A 16999-nucleotide genomic window follows, 5' to 3' on the forward strand; every position below is an offset into this window, starting at 1 on the left:
ATCCAGAATAGCATAATATGGTGACAACCAGTCCATTCCCAAGATCACATCGAAGTCTACTATATTAAGTAACAATAGATCAACTCTAGTCTTAAAAATACCAATAACAACTAAACAAGACCGATAAACACGGTCTACAGCATGGACACTTAAATAGGGGAAATAAAAGAATCACGAGATATATCCAAATACGGAGCAAAGTAAGATGACGCATATGAATAAGTAGATCCCAGATCAAATAAGATTGATGCATCTCTATGGCAAATCGGAACCAAACATGTAATGACTGAGTCTAATGAGATCTCCTCCGTCCTACCCGAAAAAGCATATAACATAGCTTGGCCTCCCCATCTAGGGTGATCTCTACCCACCTGACCTCTACCCCGAGCTGGCAGTGCAGGTGGAGTGGCAACTGGAGCAGCAATCATGGCCCGTGAAGTCTGTAGACCCTGTGGAATACATAGAGCCTGAGTATTCTGTGGAAGTGCACCCCTCCCAAGTTTGGGGTAGTCCCTCTCTATATGTTTGGTGTCACTATACTTAAAATAAGCTCTTGGTGGGCGTGTCTGCTGAAGCTGACTCGGACATGATCGGCTAGACTAACCGTCGAAGGCACCCTGAGCAGGAGGTGCACTGGATAGTGGCTGAGCAAAATGGGCAACCGGAGACCTCGGAATAGTCCGAGCACCACTAGAATATGGAAGTGCTGAATGAACTAGATGGCTCACAAAGCCCTTTCCCTGATGGGCTGCAGCTGGGGCGCTGACACCACTATATCCTCTAGAATCTCGAGGCCTCTTAGCCTCCCTATCCTCTCTCTCATGGCCCCACATACCCTCTAACCTCCAGGCGATCTCCACTACCTACTGATACAGAGTATCTTTCTCCAACTCTCGAGCCATGTTGAATCTAATAGTTGAGCGCCTCGATGAATCTGTGGACTCGATCTCAGACTGTGGTTACCAAGGGAGGTACATGTCGGGACAACTCACTGAATCTGATAGCATACTCTAACACTAACATAGTACCCTGGTGCAGCTACTCAAACTCCACGCGCCATGCATCCTGAAGGGTCTATGGAACAATCTCTCTCAAGTACATCTCTGAAAACTGAGTCCAAGTGAGTGAAGTTTCATCGGCTGGGCTACCCTCGTCGTAAGCTTGGTACCACCTGTAGGCTGCTCCAGACATCTGAAATATAGTGAAAGTAATCTGCTCATCTCCACAAACCCATGGTATGGAGAATACGCTGTCTCGACAGCTAGGACATTGTAAGTAGGAGGAGGATACTTCTTGAACCTCTCAAGTCTCAGCTGCTCCTACTCAGATGTCACTGCCTTGACCTCGGGCTCAACCGAAACAACAGGCTACACTGGCATAACCCCCAAAACCTAATCAACATGGACCCGTTGCTTTGGAGTATAGGCCGTAGGAGTCTGAACTCCTCCCCTAGCCTAAGATGTAGTTTGCGCAAGTGGAATCAACTCTGCCTGATCTAGACACCGGACATGCTTAAAACCTGTGCTAGGGTCTCCTGAAGTGCTGGGGTGACAACAGGCACCTCGGGTGCCTGTCCCCCAACCGGAGCTACTGGTGGCTCCTCAGTCGATGCTCGGGCAGGTGCTCTAGTTGTACCACGTGCCCCTCATCGGCCTCGACCTCTGCCTCGGACCTGGCCTCCCACGACTCTAGCGGGGGGCGCAAGTGTCTGATGATCGGATCTAGCAGTGCGTGTCCTCACAATCTGTGAGAGAATAGAAAGAGAAGGATTTACATTTCGAAGTCAACAACTCGCACGATAATGAATCAAAGAACTAGAGTTTCCTAATAGTTTCGTAGCCTCTCGAAGATAAGTATAGACATCTCCGTACTTGTCACGATCCAAACCAATGGGCCGCGTCGGGCACCCGGTAACTTACTCAACTGAGTACCAACGTAATGTGTCTTTCGTATTATACTATCATAGGTAAATGAGTTGTCACGTCCCAACCTCGGGAAGCGCTACCGGCGCTCAACCGAGTGAACCCGATCGAGCAAGCCTGTTAAATACTTTCTACCCCACTCACCCATGATCAAGAAAAAAAAGACCTAATTTCACTAATTAAACAATGGGAAGTTCGTACATATAATATTAAATTGTTTCCTTAGCTATTTCGCCTTTAAGTCTCAAAATACACATACTCCTATAATTTGAGTGGAACAAGTGATCAAACACAACATAACTTGTTTAACATTTCCAACACTCGTATACAACCCACATAGTATCTACGGAGCCTCTAAAGATACAAAAGAGGGTAAAGAAGGTGCCGACAACAAGGCCCCGGCTATACCTCAAAAAGTACAACAATATTAACAAAAGATATATTACATGACCCCGGGATGAAATGGGGCTCACCAAATCCACTGAGAAGAGGATGCAACACCTATCGGTGATCAACATTGTCTGCTATGGAATCACCTGCATCCATTTAAAGATGCAGTGCCCCCAGCAAAAGGTACGTTAGTACTGTCGAATAGTACTAGTAGGTAAAGCTAAACACCATCTCAATAGAATGAATAATAATACAAGGGGAAAACAGTCATGAGGTCAATAAGGGCTTCAAACAATACTAAAACATCAAATAAGGATCACATAAGTTTTCAAGTCAATTTCCATATTATTATGTTGGGTGATCTTTAGTACCGATATTCCACAATTCACAATACCTCTGTATTCTTACACGGAGTCCGATCTCGACCCGATAGGCTAGGTCGTCCCATTTGAGACATCAACCATAACCACAATTTCAATTATCATTTTTAGCACAGTCACCACCATGTGTGCGGCATGGCATTCGATCACGGCTCGATCGGCGAGGTCGTCTCACCCAAGACAATATCCTTTTTAGTGAATCATCTCACATAATACTTCGTTCATATTCTTTCGATTCATTGGCACTAGTGTTCACGATTACAAAGTCATTCTTAGCACTTGGCCGTATTTCATAATTCCAGTTCCCTTTTCTGCAATCAAATATCACTATCATTATCAACAATAATAGGGCTTCCCATTCAAGTCATTAAATTCACATATGAGCAATTTGGGAAATCTTAGGCACATGGAGGCTTTTCATACAATTTGACATAACAATCTTTATTTCGATATTGACATGAAGTCTTAACATTTCTAACACATATTACACATTTTGAACACATACTTAAATGACAAGATGACATGATGAAGCATTTAGAATAAGTATGGAACATACATCCTTCAACACAACCACATTAGGAATAGCCAATTCAATAATGATCAAGGACTTACTCCTATTACATGAACACCGTGGGATTCGATTCTAAGAAGAAGGGGGTTTAGCCAACATACCTCAATTGAGCCTCTTAAAATTCTAAGACGTTCCGTAATATTAGAAACTTCAATCTATTTTAGCAATATAGCAAAATTGAATCCAAAATTAGGAAAATGATCATAATTCTAGCATACTTGAGCATTCTATCAAACACTATGTGTGTATTAAGGTTTCATGGCCCTTTTTTACGAAAGACTCTACCAACACACCTCCATTCGTTTCTATCTTTAACTCACAACCTCCCCCACATACCTTAGGAACACATGCATGCAAGGTAAGCACTCCCATCCCCGTGAATTACCTTACTAATGGCCCATTCTAGTTACATTTTGAAATTAAGAGTTTGGGTGATAGAATCTTACCTCTTAGGAAGAAGACCTAGGTGCCTCTCTTGATAATATTCAAGGTTTTAAGTAAGAATTAAAGATAAATTTAATGAATATCACTTTCTACCTCTAGGACCCTTTATCTCACTCTAAAAATATCAGAAAATAAGTTCAAAATGGCCCAAGGTAGGCATTTTAACGGAATAGGGTCGGGTTCAAAAACCCCAAAAATGAAGCTCCGGAAAAGGTTCTGCGATCGCATAATCAATATGCGATCTGCATGTCGGCCGCCTAATTTGGCCTCCAAACCTGGGTGTGACTGACCCATTTTGCGGTCACTATGCGGCCCGCAGACCTATTTTGCTATCCCATAATGCACCGCAAAACTGTTCTGCAGTCGCATAGTGCACCGCAGAACCTCCCTCTGAAAAATTTCAAAGCAGGATATGTGACAAGAGTGCGGCCCGCGAAGTGGTTATGCGGTCGCATAATGGCCGCAAAATTTGGCATCAAAATGACTAGAAAACTGACCCACTCTACGACCATTTTGTTGTCTGCATAGTGATTCTGCGATCGTAGAATAGGCCGCAGAAATGCCTACTTCTGCCCAACATTTTCTTCAACTCCCCAGCGCACTGTTCAATCCAAAAAGTCTGAACCGCGACTCGCTTTCTACTACTATTAACCTCTATGCATACTTCGGCATCATGGAAATCCCGGTTTTTAGGAAACATTTTATGGAGCATTACATCCTCCCCCACTTAAGATCATTCGTCCTCAAATGAGGATCCAAATCCGTCATTATCATTCAACGTGGCCAACTGTTAGTTCACAAACATCAGTAGATCCAAAATTTGGCTAACTCCCTAAATTTCCAAATATTTCGCTAGAGTTTCCTTTGTAACTAGGCCTATCCACCTGTCAGAGAGCCCCAGAAACACATCTTATAAACATATGCACAACCCAACGGTGTAACAAAACTCATAACAATACCAATTGTGGCCTCATAAGCAACATATAATCATAAGGAACACCTTTAAATTAACTGAACAAGTGATACAAAATTCAAAGGCAACAAGTTCATAAAAAGAAAGGATTACAAAGTTATTCAAACAAGTAAGGATACTTCTTCTTCATTTCTTCCTCGGCCTCCCACGTGGCCTCTTCAACCTGCTGGTTTCGCATTAACACTTTCATTGAGGCAATTTTTTTATTCCTTAACTTTTGGACTTGTCTATCAAGAATGGCAACTGGAATTTCTTCATATGACAATTCTTCATTAACCTCAATGGTCTCAACCGGCACAATGGCTGACGGATCCCTAACTACCTTCTTCAACATAGACACATGGAATATTAGGTGGACTAATGATATTTCGGGTGGTAGCTCAAGCTTGTACGCCACCTGGCCAATTCTCTGGATGATTTTGTACGGCTCGACATACCTCGGACTCAATTTCCACTTTTTCCCAAACCGCATAATACCCTTCATGGGGGAAACCTTCAAGAATACCCAATCATCTTCTTTGAACTCTAAGTCTCTTCGGCAGACATTCGAATAGGATATTTGATGACTCTGGCAGTTTTCAACCGCTCCTTTATGATCTTAACCTTCTTCATAGCCTGATACACGAGGTATGGCCCTATCAACTCAGCTTCCCCAATCTCGAACCACCCAATGGGAGATCTACATCTCCTACCATACAACGCCTCAAATGGTGCCATCTGAATACTCGCATGAAAGTTTTTGTTATAAGCAAACTCTATGAGTGGCAAATGATCATCCCAGCTACACTTTAAATCAAGAACACAAGCACGCAACATGTCCTCAAGCGTCTGAATAGTCCGCTCTGCTTATCCGTCGGTCTGTGGATGGAAGGTTGTCCTAAGATTTACTTGAGTACCCAAACCTTGCTGAAATTTCTTCCAAATATTGGTCGTGAACTGAGCCCCTCGATGGGAGATGATGGAAAATAGAGTGCCATGCAACCTGACTATTTCCTTGATATATAACTAAGCATATTGTTCCGCTATGTCAGTAGATTTAACTGGCAAGAAGTGTGCTGATTTCGTGAGTTGATCCACGATTACCCAAATTGAGTCAAACTTTCCCGGAGTGTGCAGTAATCCTACCACAAAATCCATATTAATCATTTCCCACTTCCACATTGGAATTTCTATGTTTTGTGCCAACCCACCAGGCCGTTGATGTTCGGCCTTCACTTGCTGATAATTCGGACACCTTGCCACAAAGTCCGCCACATTACTTTTCATGTCACTCCACCAATATATTTCCTTGAGATCATGATACATCTTCGTAGAACCTGGGTGCATAGAATACCTGGAAGCGTGAGCCTCGGTCATGATTCTTTCCCGGAGATCATCTACGTTTGGAACACATAGCCGCCCTTGGCACCTTAGTGTACCATCATCCATGCCAAGAGTAAAAGTCATCATTTTATCTTTATGAATCCCCTCCTTTAGCTGTACCAACAATGGATCGTTGTATTGCTTCTCTTTGACTTCCATAACAAACGATGATTCAGCTCTATTTTGCACAATTACCCTTCCTTCACTGGAGTCCGCGAGGCGAACTCCCAAACTAGCTAGCTGGTGAACCTCCCTGGCCAACGGCTAAGAGCATCCGCCACCATATTGGCTTTCCCCGAGTGAAATAGGATATCGATGTAATAATCCTTGAGCAACTCAAGCCATCTTCTCTGCCTCAGATTTAGCTCCTTCTATTTGAAAATATATTGAAGGCTCTTGTGGTCCATGAATACATTCACATGGACCCCATATAAATAGTGACGCCAAATCTTCAATGCAAAAACCATTGCTGCAACTTCTAAGTCATGTGTTGGATAGTTCTTTTCATGATTCTTGTGTTGCCTAGAAGCATAAGCTATAACCTTACCATGTTGCATTAACACACACCCAAGCCCGATCCTTGAAGCATCGCAATATACCACAAACCCGTATGTACTCTCTGGCAGGGTCAACATCGGCGCCGTAGTCAATCTCGCTTTCAATTCCTGGAAGCTCCTTTCACAAGCATCGGACCATTGGAACTTAACCGCTTTCTGAGTCAATCGAGTCAATGGAGAGGTAAGAGTAGATAACCCCTCCACAAACTTCCAGTAATACCCTACTAAACCCAAGAAACTGTGAATCTAGGTTGGCATTATAGGTCTATGCCAATTCTTCACTACTGAAATCTTTTGAGGATCCACTTTAATTCCTTCTCTGGAGACAACATGACCCAAGAATGTGACAGATTCGAGCCAAAATTCACATTTTTGAAATTTCACGTACAATTGGTGCTAATGAAGAGTCTGCAAAACTGCCCTGATATGATCGGCATGGTCCTCCCGACCTTGTGAATGCACAAGAGTATCGTCAATGAACACTATCACAAAAGAGTCGAGGAAAGGCTTGAAAACCCGATTCATAAGGTCCATGAAAACTACCGGGGCATTTGTTAGCCCGAAAGACATTACTAGAAATTCAAAGTGCCTATACCGGGTTCTGAAAGCTGTTTTCAGAGTATTCTGCTCCCTGATCTTCAATTGGTGATACCCGGATCATAAATCAATTTTGGAGTAGTATCTAGCACCATGTAACTGATCAAACAAATCATCTATTCTTGGTAATAGGTACTTATTTTTTATAGTGACTTTGTTAAGCTACCGGTAGTAAATACACATCCTCAACGATCCATCTTTCTTCCTTACAAAGAGAATCGGTGCACCCCATGGTGACACACTCGGTCGGCTGAAACCCTTCTCTAACAAATCCTTCAATTACTCCTTTAGTACCTTCAATTTTGATGGTGTCATCCTGTAAGGAGGAATAGATATAGGTTGCATGTCTGGCATCACATCAATCCCAAATTTAATCTCCCTGCCTGGCGGAATTCCCAGGGAGCTCATCAGGAAAAACCTCTGAAAATCCATTCACAACTGGCACATACTCGAGTGTAGGCGCCTCAGCATTGGTGTCTGTAACCCGGACAAAATGATAGATACACCCCTTGTTAATCATCTTCGTGGCCTTACGGTAAGAAATAAACCTACCCTTCGGCACCACATTATCCCCCTTCCACTCAACAACTGGCTCATTTGGAAATTCAAACCTCACAGTTCTAGTTCGGCAGTCGATCATAGCAAAACATGAATAAAGCCACGGTGTCCCGACCACGTATCGTGACAACACAACCCCTATACATCCTTGCGGCCACAATAGACTCGCCAACTGGAGTAGATACAGAGAATGGCTCATGAAGATGTTCCGGTTCTATCCCAAATTCCATAGCAACATAAGGGGTAACATAGGACAAGGTGGATTCGAGATCAATAAGAGCATATACATCATGAGATTGGATAGTCAATATACCTGTGACAACATTTGGAGAAGCATCTGCACTCTAGAGACCACGCATAGCATAGAAACAGTTGGGTCTTGCTGAACTCTGTGTGCCACCCCTAGCTGCACCACGCCCTGCTGCTGCTGGAGTGCCTCGAGCTGGAGGGGGTGCTGGAGATGTAACAGCTGCACAACTGGATGGTTGTGTTGTGCCCCTGCCCGCACCCTGGCGGGATAATCGACACTCCCTCTAAATATGACCCCTTATTCCGCACCTGTAACATATAGGTAGGTCCATGTAGTAGATTCCCAAGTGCATCTTCCCACACCTGAGGCATGGGGGCCTCCGCTGCTGCCGGAATCTCCCTCCTGATCGGCCCTGATGGTGGGACCCCCTGCTGCCCTGATTAGGCCTGAAGCGACTCCCCTGTTGTTGACTGTGCCCCGCTGGCAGTGCACTAGCTAAATATTGAGCATAAGACTAGTATGGCCTTGATGACCCTCCCCTAAAAGTTGATCTCCCACCATCAAATGAATCCCCAGGGTTGCTCGCGGATCGGTCCCTACTGCTACCCTCTCGCTCAATCATGTTCTTTAACTTTCAGGCCTCTGTAGCTTGAGCAAACACCACCATCTTACCATAGTTCATATCAGAATTCAAGGCAGTTGTAGCGGCTTCATTGATAACTAAAGGGCTAAGTCCTTGCAAAAACCGACGCACTCTGGCCTCCATAGTGGGCATCATGTGAATAGCATATTTCGACAAGCGCGCGAACTCCATATGATACTCCCACACACTCTTACTCCCTTGCTTAAGATTCTCAAGCTCTATGGCACGGGCTTCCCTAGTCTCTATAGGCAAGAAATGGTCTATAAAGGCATCAGTAAACTTACTCCACCTCGCTAGAGGGCTCCCCTCATCCCGAGAATCCTCCCACAGTTCAAACCAAGAATATGCCACCCCTTTCAGGCGGTAGGCAGCCAACTCCACTCCCTCCGTCTCAGTAGTGTGCATAACTCGAAGAATATTATGCATCTCATCAATGAAGTCCAGTGGGTCCTCCTCGAGATTGCAACCCGTGAACACCGGAGGATCCAACTGCAAAAACTTGTTCACCCTAGAACTAGTGGAATCCCCTGGTTGGCTAGAAGATGTGGGTGCAACATTCGACCTTTGGGCCTGAGAAGCCACTATCTGAGTTAGCATTTGAATAGCTCCCCTAAGATCCCCATCAGAAATACCAGAACCGGAAGCCGGGGATAGAGGTGGAACCGGAATATTAGTTGGAGGAATTGATGCACCCTCAGTAAGTGTAGGGACTGGTGTGGCCTGGTCAGGTGTAGTGGAATCAGGCAGTGAAGCAGTCGGGGGATTATCTTCACCCCTCATGTATTCACCCACATCATCAACTAGAGGGTCAACTGCCACTCCTGAAGTTGTATTGGCTCCTTGGCCAGTTCTTGCTCTCTTCTTAGGTGTCATGTACTGAAAGTTAAAGGAATGCACGGGTTAGAGGAGGAACAGTTTCACAATCCATTTCTTTGCACGATCCAGGATATCAAAGAAGGTTATTATTCCTAAATGTACAAGTAGCCTCCAACTTATAGAAGTGGTTGACAACACACCGATAAGAAGGAATCTACTAGACACGGCTCCGAGATATCTTAGGATACTTTAAAATCTTAGGCTCTAATACCAAGTTTGTCATGCCCCAACCTCGGGAAGCGCGATCGGGACTTAACCGAGTGAACCCGATCGAGCAAGCCTGTTAAATACTTTCTACCCCACTCACCCATGATCAAGAAAAAAAAGGCATGATTTCACTAATTAAACAGTGGGAAGTTCATACATACAATATTAAACCGTATCATTAGCTATTTCGCCTTTAAGTCTCAAAATACACACACTCTTATAGGCTGAGTGGAACAAGTGATCAAACACAACATAACTTGTTTAGTATTTCCAACACCCGTATACAACCCACATAGTATCTACGGAGCCTCTAAAGATACAAAAGAATGTAAAGAAGGTGCCGACAACAAGGCCCCGGCTATACCTCAAAAAGTACAACAATATAAACAAAAGATATATTACATGACCCCGGGATGAAATGGGGCTCACCGAGTCCGATGAGAAGAGGATGCATCACCTATTTGTGATCAACACTACCTGCTATGGAACCACCTGCATCCATTTAAAGATGCAGTGCCCCGGAAAAAGGGACGTTAGTACTGTCGAATAGTACTAGTATGTAAAGCTAAACACCATCTCAATAGAATGAATAATAATACAAGGGGAAAACAATCATTAGTACAATAAGGGATTCAAACAATACTAAAACATCAAATAAGGATCACACAGGTTTTCAAGTCAATTTCCATGTTATTAGGTTGGGTGATCTTTAGTGCCGATATTCCATAAATCACAATACCTCCGTATTCTTACATGGAGTCCGATCTCGACCCGATCGGATAGGTCGTCCCATTTGAGACATCAACCATAACCACAATTTCAATTATCATTTTCAGCACAGTCACCACCATGTGTGCGGCATGGCATCCGATCACTGCCTGATTGGCTAGGTCGTCTCACCCAAGACATTACCCTTTTCAGTCAATCATCTCACATCATACTTCATTCATATTCTTTTGATTCATTGGCACTAGTGTTCACGATTACAAATTCATTCTTGGCACTTGGTCGTATTTCATTGTTCCAGTTCCCTTTTCCACATTTAAATATCATTATCATTATCAACAACAATAGGGCTTCCCATTCAAGTCATTAAATTCACATATGAGCTATTTGCGAAATCTTAGGCACATAGAGGCTTTTCATACAATTTGACATAACAATCTTTATTTCGATATTGACATTAAGTCTTAACATTTCTAACACATATTTCATATTTTGAACACATCCTCAAATGACAAGATGACATGATGAAGCATTTAGAATAAGTATTGAACATACATCGTTCAACACAACCACATTAGGAAAAGCCAATTCAATAATGATCAAGGACTTACTCCAATTATATGAACACCATGGGATTCGATTCTAAGAAGAAGGGAGTTTAGCCAATATACCTTAATTGAGCCTCTTAAAACTCTAAGACGTTCCGGAATATTAGCAACTTCAATCTATTTTAGCAATTTAGCAAAATTGAAACCAAAATTAGGAAAACGATCATAATTCTAGCTCACTTGAGCATTCTATCAAACAATATGTGTGTATTAAGATTTCATGGCCCTTTTTATGAAAGACTCCACCAACCTACCTCCATTCTTTTCTATCTTTAACTCACAACCTCCCCACATACCTTAGGAACACATGCATCCAAGGTAAGCACTCACATCCCCATGAATTACCTTACTAATGGCCCATTCTAGTTACATTTTGAAATTAAGAGTTTGGGTGTTATAATCTTACCTCTTAGGAAGAAGACCTAGGTACCTCTCTTGATAATCTTCAAGGTTTTAAGTGAGAATTGAAGAGCAATTTGATGAAGATCACTTTCTCCCTCTAGGACCCTCTCTCGCACTCTAAAAATATCAAAACATTAGTTCAAAATGGCCCAAGGTAAGTGTTTTAACGGAATAGGGTCTGGTTCAAAAACCCCAAAAATGAAGCTCTGGAACAGGTTCTATGATCGCATATGCGATCGCATAATCGATATGCGGTCTGCATAATTTGGCCTCCAAAACTGGGTGTAACTGACCCAATCTGCAGTCAGTATGTAGCCCGCAGACCTGTTCTGCGGTCGCATAATGCATCGCAGAACGGTTCTGCGGTCGGATAGTGCACCGCAGAACCTCCCTCCGAAAAACCCCAAAGCGGGATTGATGTTCGGCTATAATTCCATATTTTAGTACATTATGTACCTTGCATTTTAGGTGCTTTAATGCCAAATTATACTTAGTTTGCGTGTAATGGTGTCTATTTTATGTGTAGGTACATTGGAGATGAAATTAGAGCAAAAGGAATATTTAAAGTATAAAGCGTGCTCGAAAACAGCTGGAAAGAAGAAAGAAAGAAGTGAGCAGCGGAAAAATGAAGAAGCTGGCAAAGCAAGCTATGAAGCTCACGTTAGAGCTGGCAAGGTGAGCCTCTGAGCTCGCGTGGGAGCAGGCGACGCGAGGGGTAAGGCGAGGATGAGTGCGCTGAATGCCTGGCAGCGCACGGTCTGGGGCGAGATGCATCTCGCATTTTACCTCGCGAGGCACGGTCTGAGGTGAGCCTGATCCGGATTTCGAAAGCCTATTTCGTCTCCTTGTTGGACTTGGGCTATGTCATATAGGTCTTTTCCTACACATATAAATAGTCATTAAACACCACTTTTGAGAGAGTTTTTGTGATCTGAGGCAAGAATAGCTCGTGGAACAACTTTTGGGGGAAAGAATCATCGAGTTCTACATTCCTTCATCTTTTCTTTGTAATTTAATTATGCAAAATACTTGGAAAATTGTTACTATGAGTATGAGTAGCTAAACTTCTAATCTAGGGTTTTGATGGAACCTATTAGAGGATGATTTTCCTGTCATGTTAATATAGATTTGTCATAGTTTTTCTCTATTTGTTCAACTACGTTTATATTGTGGTTGGTTGAAGACCTCTCAATTGACTGTGCCTATTTAGTTTGTATTACTCGGAAGAGAGTGCATATTATCACTCCTAACATATATGAGGGATCAATACGGAGGGTTTAAAGGTAGGATTAGGATTAATGAAACCTTGATGCGATCTGAGTGAGCCGTAACTTAGTGTCAGCTAGCGTAATTTGGAAGAATATGTCTAGTAAATTGTGGTAGTTACTCGGGAGAGAATTATGACACTCATAGAGCTCATGATCGGTACAGAAAACTTAGGCAAATTTATAGGAAATGTAGCGGAAAGGATTCCGACAATAGGGGAAATCAGAACCTTAGATCATTCCCAATCTTGTCTACAACTTGTTCGTAGTTAGTTATTAATTACTGCATTTTCATTACTAGATTTTTAGTAGTAAACATCCAATTTGTTATTTAAATATTTCTGTAGATTGATTGCATGAATTTGTGAAAGTCTAGTAGTTGTGCTTAATAGGTTAATTCCCTGTGGGATTCGACTCCGGACTTGTTAACCGGAAATATATTTGCAATGAACGCCTAGTCCTTTTTACAAGGCATAATTGGGCTTGATCAAATTTTGGCATCGTTGCTGGGGAACTTAACGGTGTTATTAATTGCAGCTAAAGAAAGTGCTAGAATTCTTAGTGTAGTCAATTTTCTTCATTTTAAATTAAATACATTGAAATTCTAACGTTTTGTAGTCTTGGGTGTTACAAGTGCATGCCTAGAAACTCCTCAGGAACTGATAAATTGTTCGAAGCATTATCAGATCCTGAGAAAGTTTTACAGGCACTGAATCATGCAAACAAGAAGGGTAAACGGCAACAAAACTCAACAGAACAATTCAAATCAGACATGGATGACGGAATAGAAAATCCAAACAACAGAAACAATACGAATGACCCGAACAATCAGGGTGTGGTGCCTCTTGTGGCCGAAAATCTGGCAATTGCAATTACAGTCCCTCAGGTACAAGTGGAATCATTTCAAATCACAAACAACATGCTACATTTGTTGCAGAACAAGGGATTGTTCTCAGGGTCTTACATTGAAGATCCTCAACAGCATCTGAAAAATTTCCTATTGATATGTGTCACGCCAAGGCAACCTAATATGACACCGGAAGCAATAAAGTTGTTATTGTTTCCATTCTCAGTGACGGGAGATGTTCAGACTTGGCTTAATTCACTCCCCACAAACTCCATCACTACTTGGGAGGAATTAGTCAAGCAATTTTTGAACAAGTTCTACCCACCCAATAAGACTGCCAAACAAATTGATGAGATATTGAGCTTCAGACAAAGACCAACAGAAACACTACAAGAAATATGGGAGAGGTTCAAGGGTATGCTAGTTAAGTGTCCACATCATGGCATTCCAGATCAAATTTTGGGGCAGAGGTTCTACATGGGATTGGCAGGCAGCTTAAAGGCCAATATTGATGCTTCAGCAGGTGGAGTATTTTTGAGCAAATCATTCAGAGAATGCAAGATCCTACTTGATAAAATGGCTCAAAACTCAGGATGGATGACAAGAGACTCTATGATCACTCATGTCGTTCACTCAGTGGCTTTGGACCCAAACAACTTCATAGCCGAAAATATGGCCACTCTGATGACGCAAATGAGTATCCTCACCAAAAAGATCGACGAATCAGGGCAGAAGCAGCAGGTACACATAGTTGATGCGACTAATGGGGGATTATGTACACCATGCATTAACCAACCATATGTATGCTCTTGGAGTGCGGAAAGTGACAAATAGCACTATCAGGAAGATATGAACTATGCGGCCAACTATGGAGGACAGAGGCAAGGTGGTCAGAATTGGGGGCAACAGAATCAGCAATACAGACTAGCACAGCAACAGTACAATAATAGCAGCAATCTTGGAGCTATGCGACCACAGGGTCAAGGTGTGCCTTACCAAAGGCAACAGGGATACAACCAGCAAAATTAGCAGCTAGCTTATCAACGGCCTCAACAACAGCAAATAGTGAGACAAGATGATGGGTTGTTTGAAATTAAAGGAATGCTGCAATAACTGATTGGGTCCAATGGAAAAATGCAAGAAAGAGCTGACGCACATGAATCAACGATAAAAGGCATTGAGATTCAATTAGGACATATATCAATGGCTCTGAATAATCGCCCTCAAGGGACATTACCTGCAGACACACAAGTCAATCCAAAATAGCAGGGCCCAAAACAGCTTATGGCAGTGAGTCTAAGAAATGGTAGAGACCTAGATCTAGAGCAAGAAATTGCTCGTGAAAGCCGACCAACTGAAACACTTGTGCCAGTACCCATTGAGGTAGATGATTCAACAGGGTTAACTGAGGTGTCGATATAACATGCACAAGAGAGCACAAGTAAAGAAAAAGAGGTTGCGAAGGAGATTGAGATATCACAAGAAACAACAGTAGATGTAGTGCCTGAGCAGGATAAAACTCAAATCACAGGAAGGAAGAGACCTCCAGCACCATTCCCACAGAGATTGGCCAAATATCATAAGGATGAACAGTATAAGAAATTCATGGAGATGTTGAAAAAAATCCAGTGAACATTCCACTAATTGACGCCTTGAGGGAGATGCCTAGGTATGCCAAAATGATGAAGGAATTGATGTCTCGCAAGTTCGACTTTCAAGACTTGGCCACTGTTACACTAACCCAGACCTGTAGTGTTGTCGTGATGAGACCCATAGCTGAGAAGTTGTCAGGCCCAGGGAGTTTCACAATCCCATGCACAATAGGCAGCTATGCTTTTGCTAAAGCATTGTGTGATTTAGGGGCAAGCATAAACTTGATGCCCTTGGCTATCTACAAAAGGTTAGGCATTGGAAGAGCAAGATCCACATCCATGTTACTACAGCTAGCCAACCGGACAGTGAAGAGGCCATCAGGTATCCTTGATGATGTACTAGTGCAGGTTGGAAAGTTTGTTTTTCCAGTAGATCTTGTCACTATGGACTGCCGGGTTGAGGAGGAGATCCCCATAATTTTGGGAAGACCATTCTTGTCCACTGGAGAGCTCTAATTGATTGTGAAACTAGAGAGCTAAAAATGAGACTGAACGATGAAGAGATAACGTTCAATGTGTAGAAGTCTATGCGGTGACCAAGTGAATTTGCTAACTGCTCTCTGATAGAAGTTGTGGATGTAATTTTGGAGGAGGAAGATGAGACCTTAAACGCTAAAGACCCTCTAGCAGCCTGTCTCATGAACTTAGAGGAAGTAAATGGAGAGGACATGGTAGAGTGGATGCTGGCTCTTGAAGGACAAGGGTTCTGGAAAAGAGAGCTCGAACTTGAGTCTTTGCATTTAGAAGAAAGAAAGACTCCTCCAACTAAGCCATCGATCGAAGAGCCACCACAATTGGAATTGAAACCGCTACCACCTCACCTCAGGTATGCTTTCTTAGTACCTAACTCAACTTTATTTGTTATTATCTCATCTGGAGCTTTGGTTTGACATAAGTATGGGATCGAGTGTTAAAGTATATGTATTAAAGTGCTTAAGGGAGGTGTAGTCACTCATATCCAAATGCATCCTACCCGACCTGCAGCCTACGTTACAACCAGTTAAAGTCCTACTTGATCCTAGACCGAATGAGCTCGATTAGTAGAGTATTACACTGCGGGCAAGACTATGGTGCATCATTTGTAGCATATTAATATTATTTTTGAGATCGAGTGAATTCTTCCTATCTTGAGTTCCTACGGTCTTAAAATTTATTGTGTGTGGAACTAATCTCTTTTGTTGTGTAAGGGAAAGTGATTCATCATGGAGAGGTAATGTCGTTGACCTCCATGTTAGAGTAAGTAAGTGAATTATGAATAATGCATGGTATTTGTTAGTCAAATCTTGAGGTGAGGATGTTACACATTTGTGCTTAGTATATTTTAAAGATTCTTGGTGTGACGAGTTAAGGGAATTGCTTAAAAAGGTCGTGTCTATAAGTGTAGTTTGATTGCTCGAGGACGAGTAACGTTTAAGTGTGGGGTATTGATGTTCGGCTATAATTCCATATTTTAGTACATTATTTACCTTACATTTTAGGTGCTTTAATTCCAAACTATACTTTATTTGCACGTAATGGAGTCTATTTTATGTGTAGGTACATTGGAGATGAAATTAGAGCAAAAGGAAGATTTAAAGTATAAAGCATGCTCGAAAACAGTTGGAAAGAAGAAATAAGTGAGCAGCGGAAAAATGAAGAAGCTGGTGAAGCAAGCTATGGAGCTTACGTTAGAGCTGGCGAGGCGAGCCTCTGAGATCGCGTGGGAGCAGGCGACGCGAGGGGTAAGTTGGGGATGAGCGTGTTGAATGTCTGGCACCGCACGGTCTAGA

General features: G+C 42.5%; 1 non-coding gene across 1 annotated transcript; it reads right to left on the minus strand.

Annotated features, from left to right (window-relative positions):
* Positions 1-13917: 13917 nt before the first annotated feature.
* On the minus strand, positions 13918-14024 carry LOC142169254 (small nucleolar RNA R71). Its single transcript, XR_012698964.1, has one exon. It is a non-coding gene; the product is annotated as a small nucleolar RNA R71 (small nucleolar RNA).
* Positions 14025-16999: the final 2975 nt, after the last annotated feature.

Source organism: Nicotiana tabacum, chromosome 14 (assembly GCF_000715075.1).
Source record: "Nicotiana tabacum cultivar K326 chromosome 14, ASM71507v2, whole genome shotgun sequence".
In the NCBI taxonomy this organism is placed as follows: Eukaryota; Viridiplantae; Streptophyta; class Magnoliopsida; order Solanales; family Solanaceae; genus Nicotiana; species Nicotiana tabacum.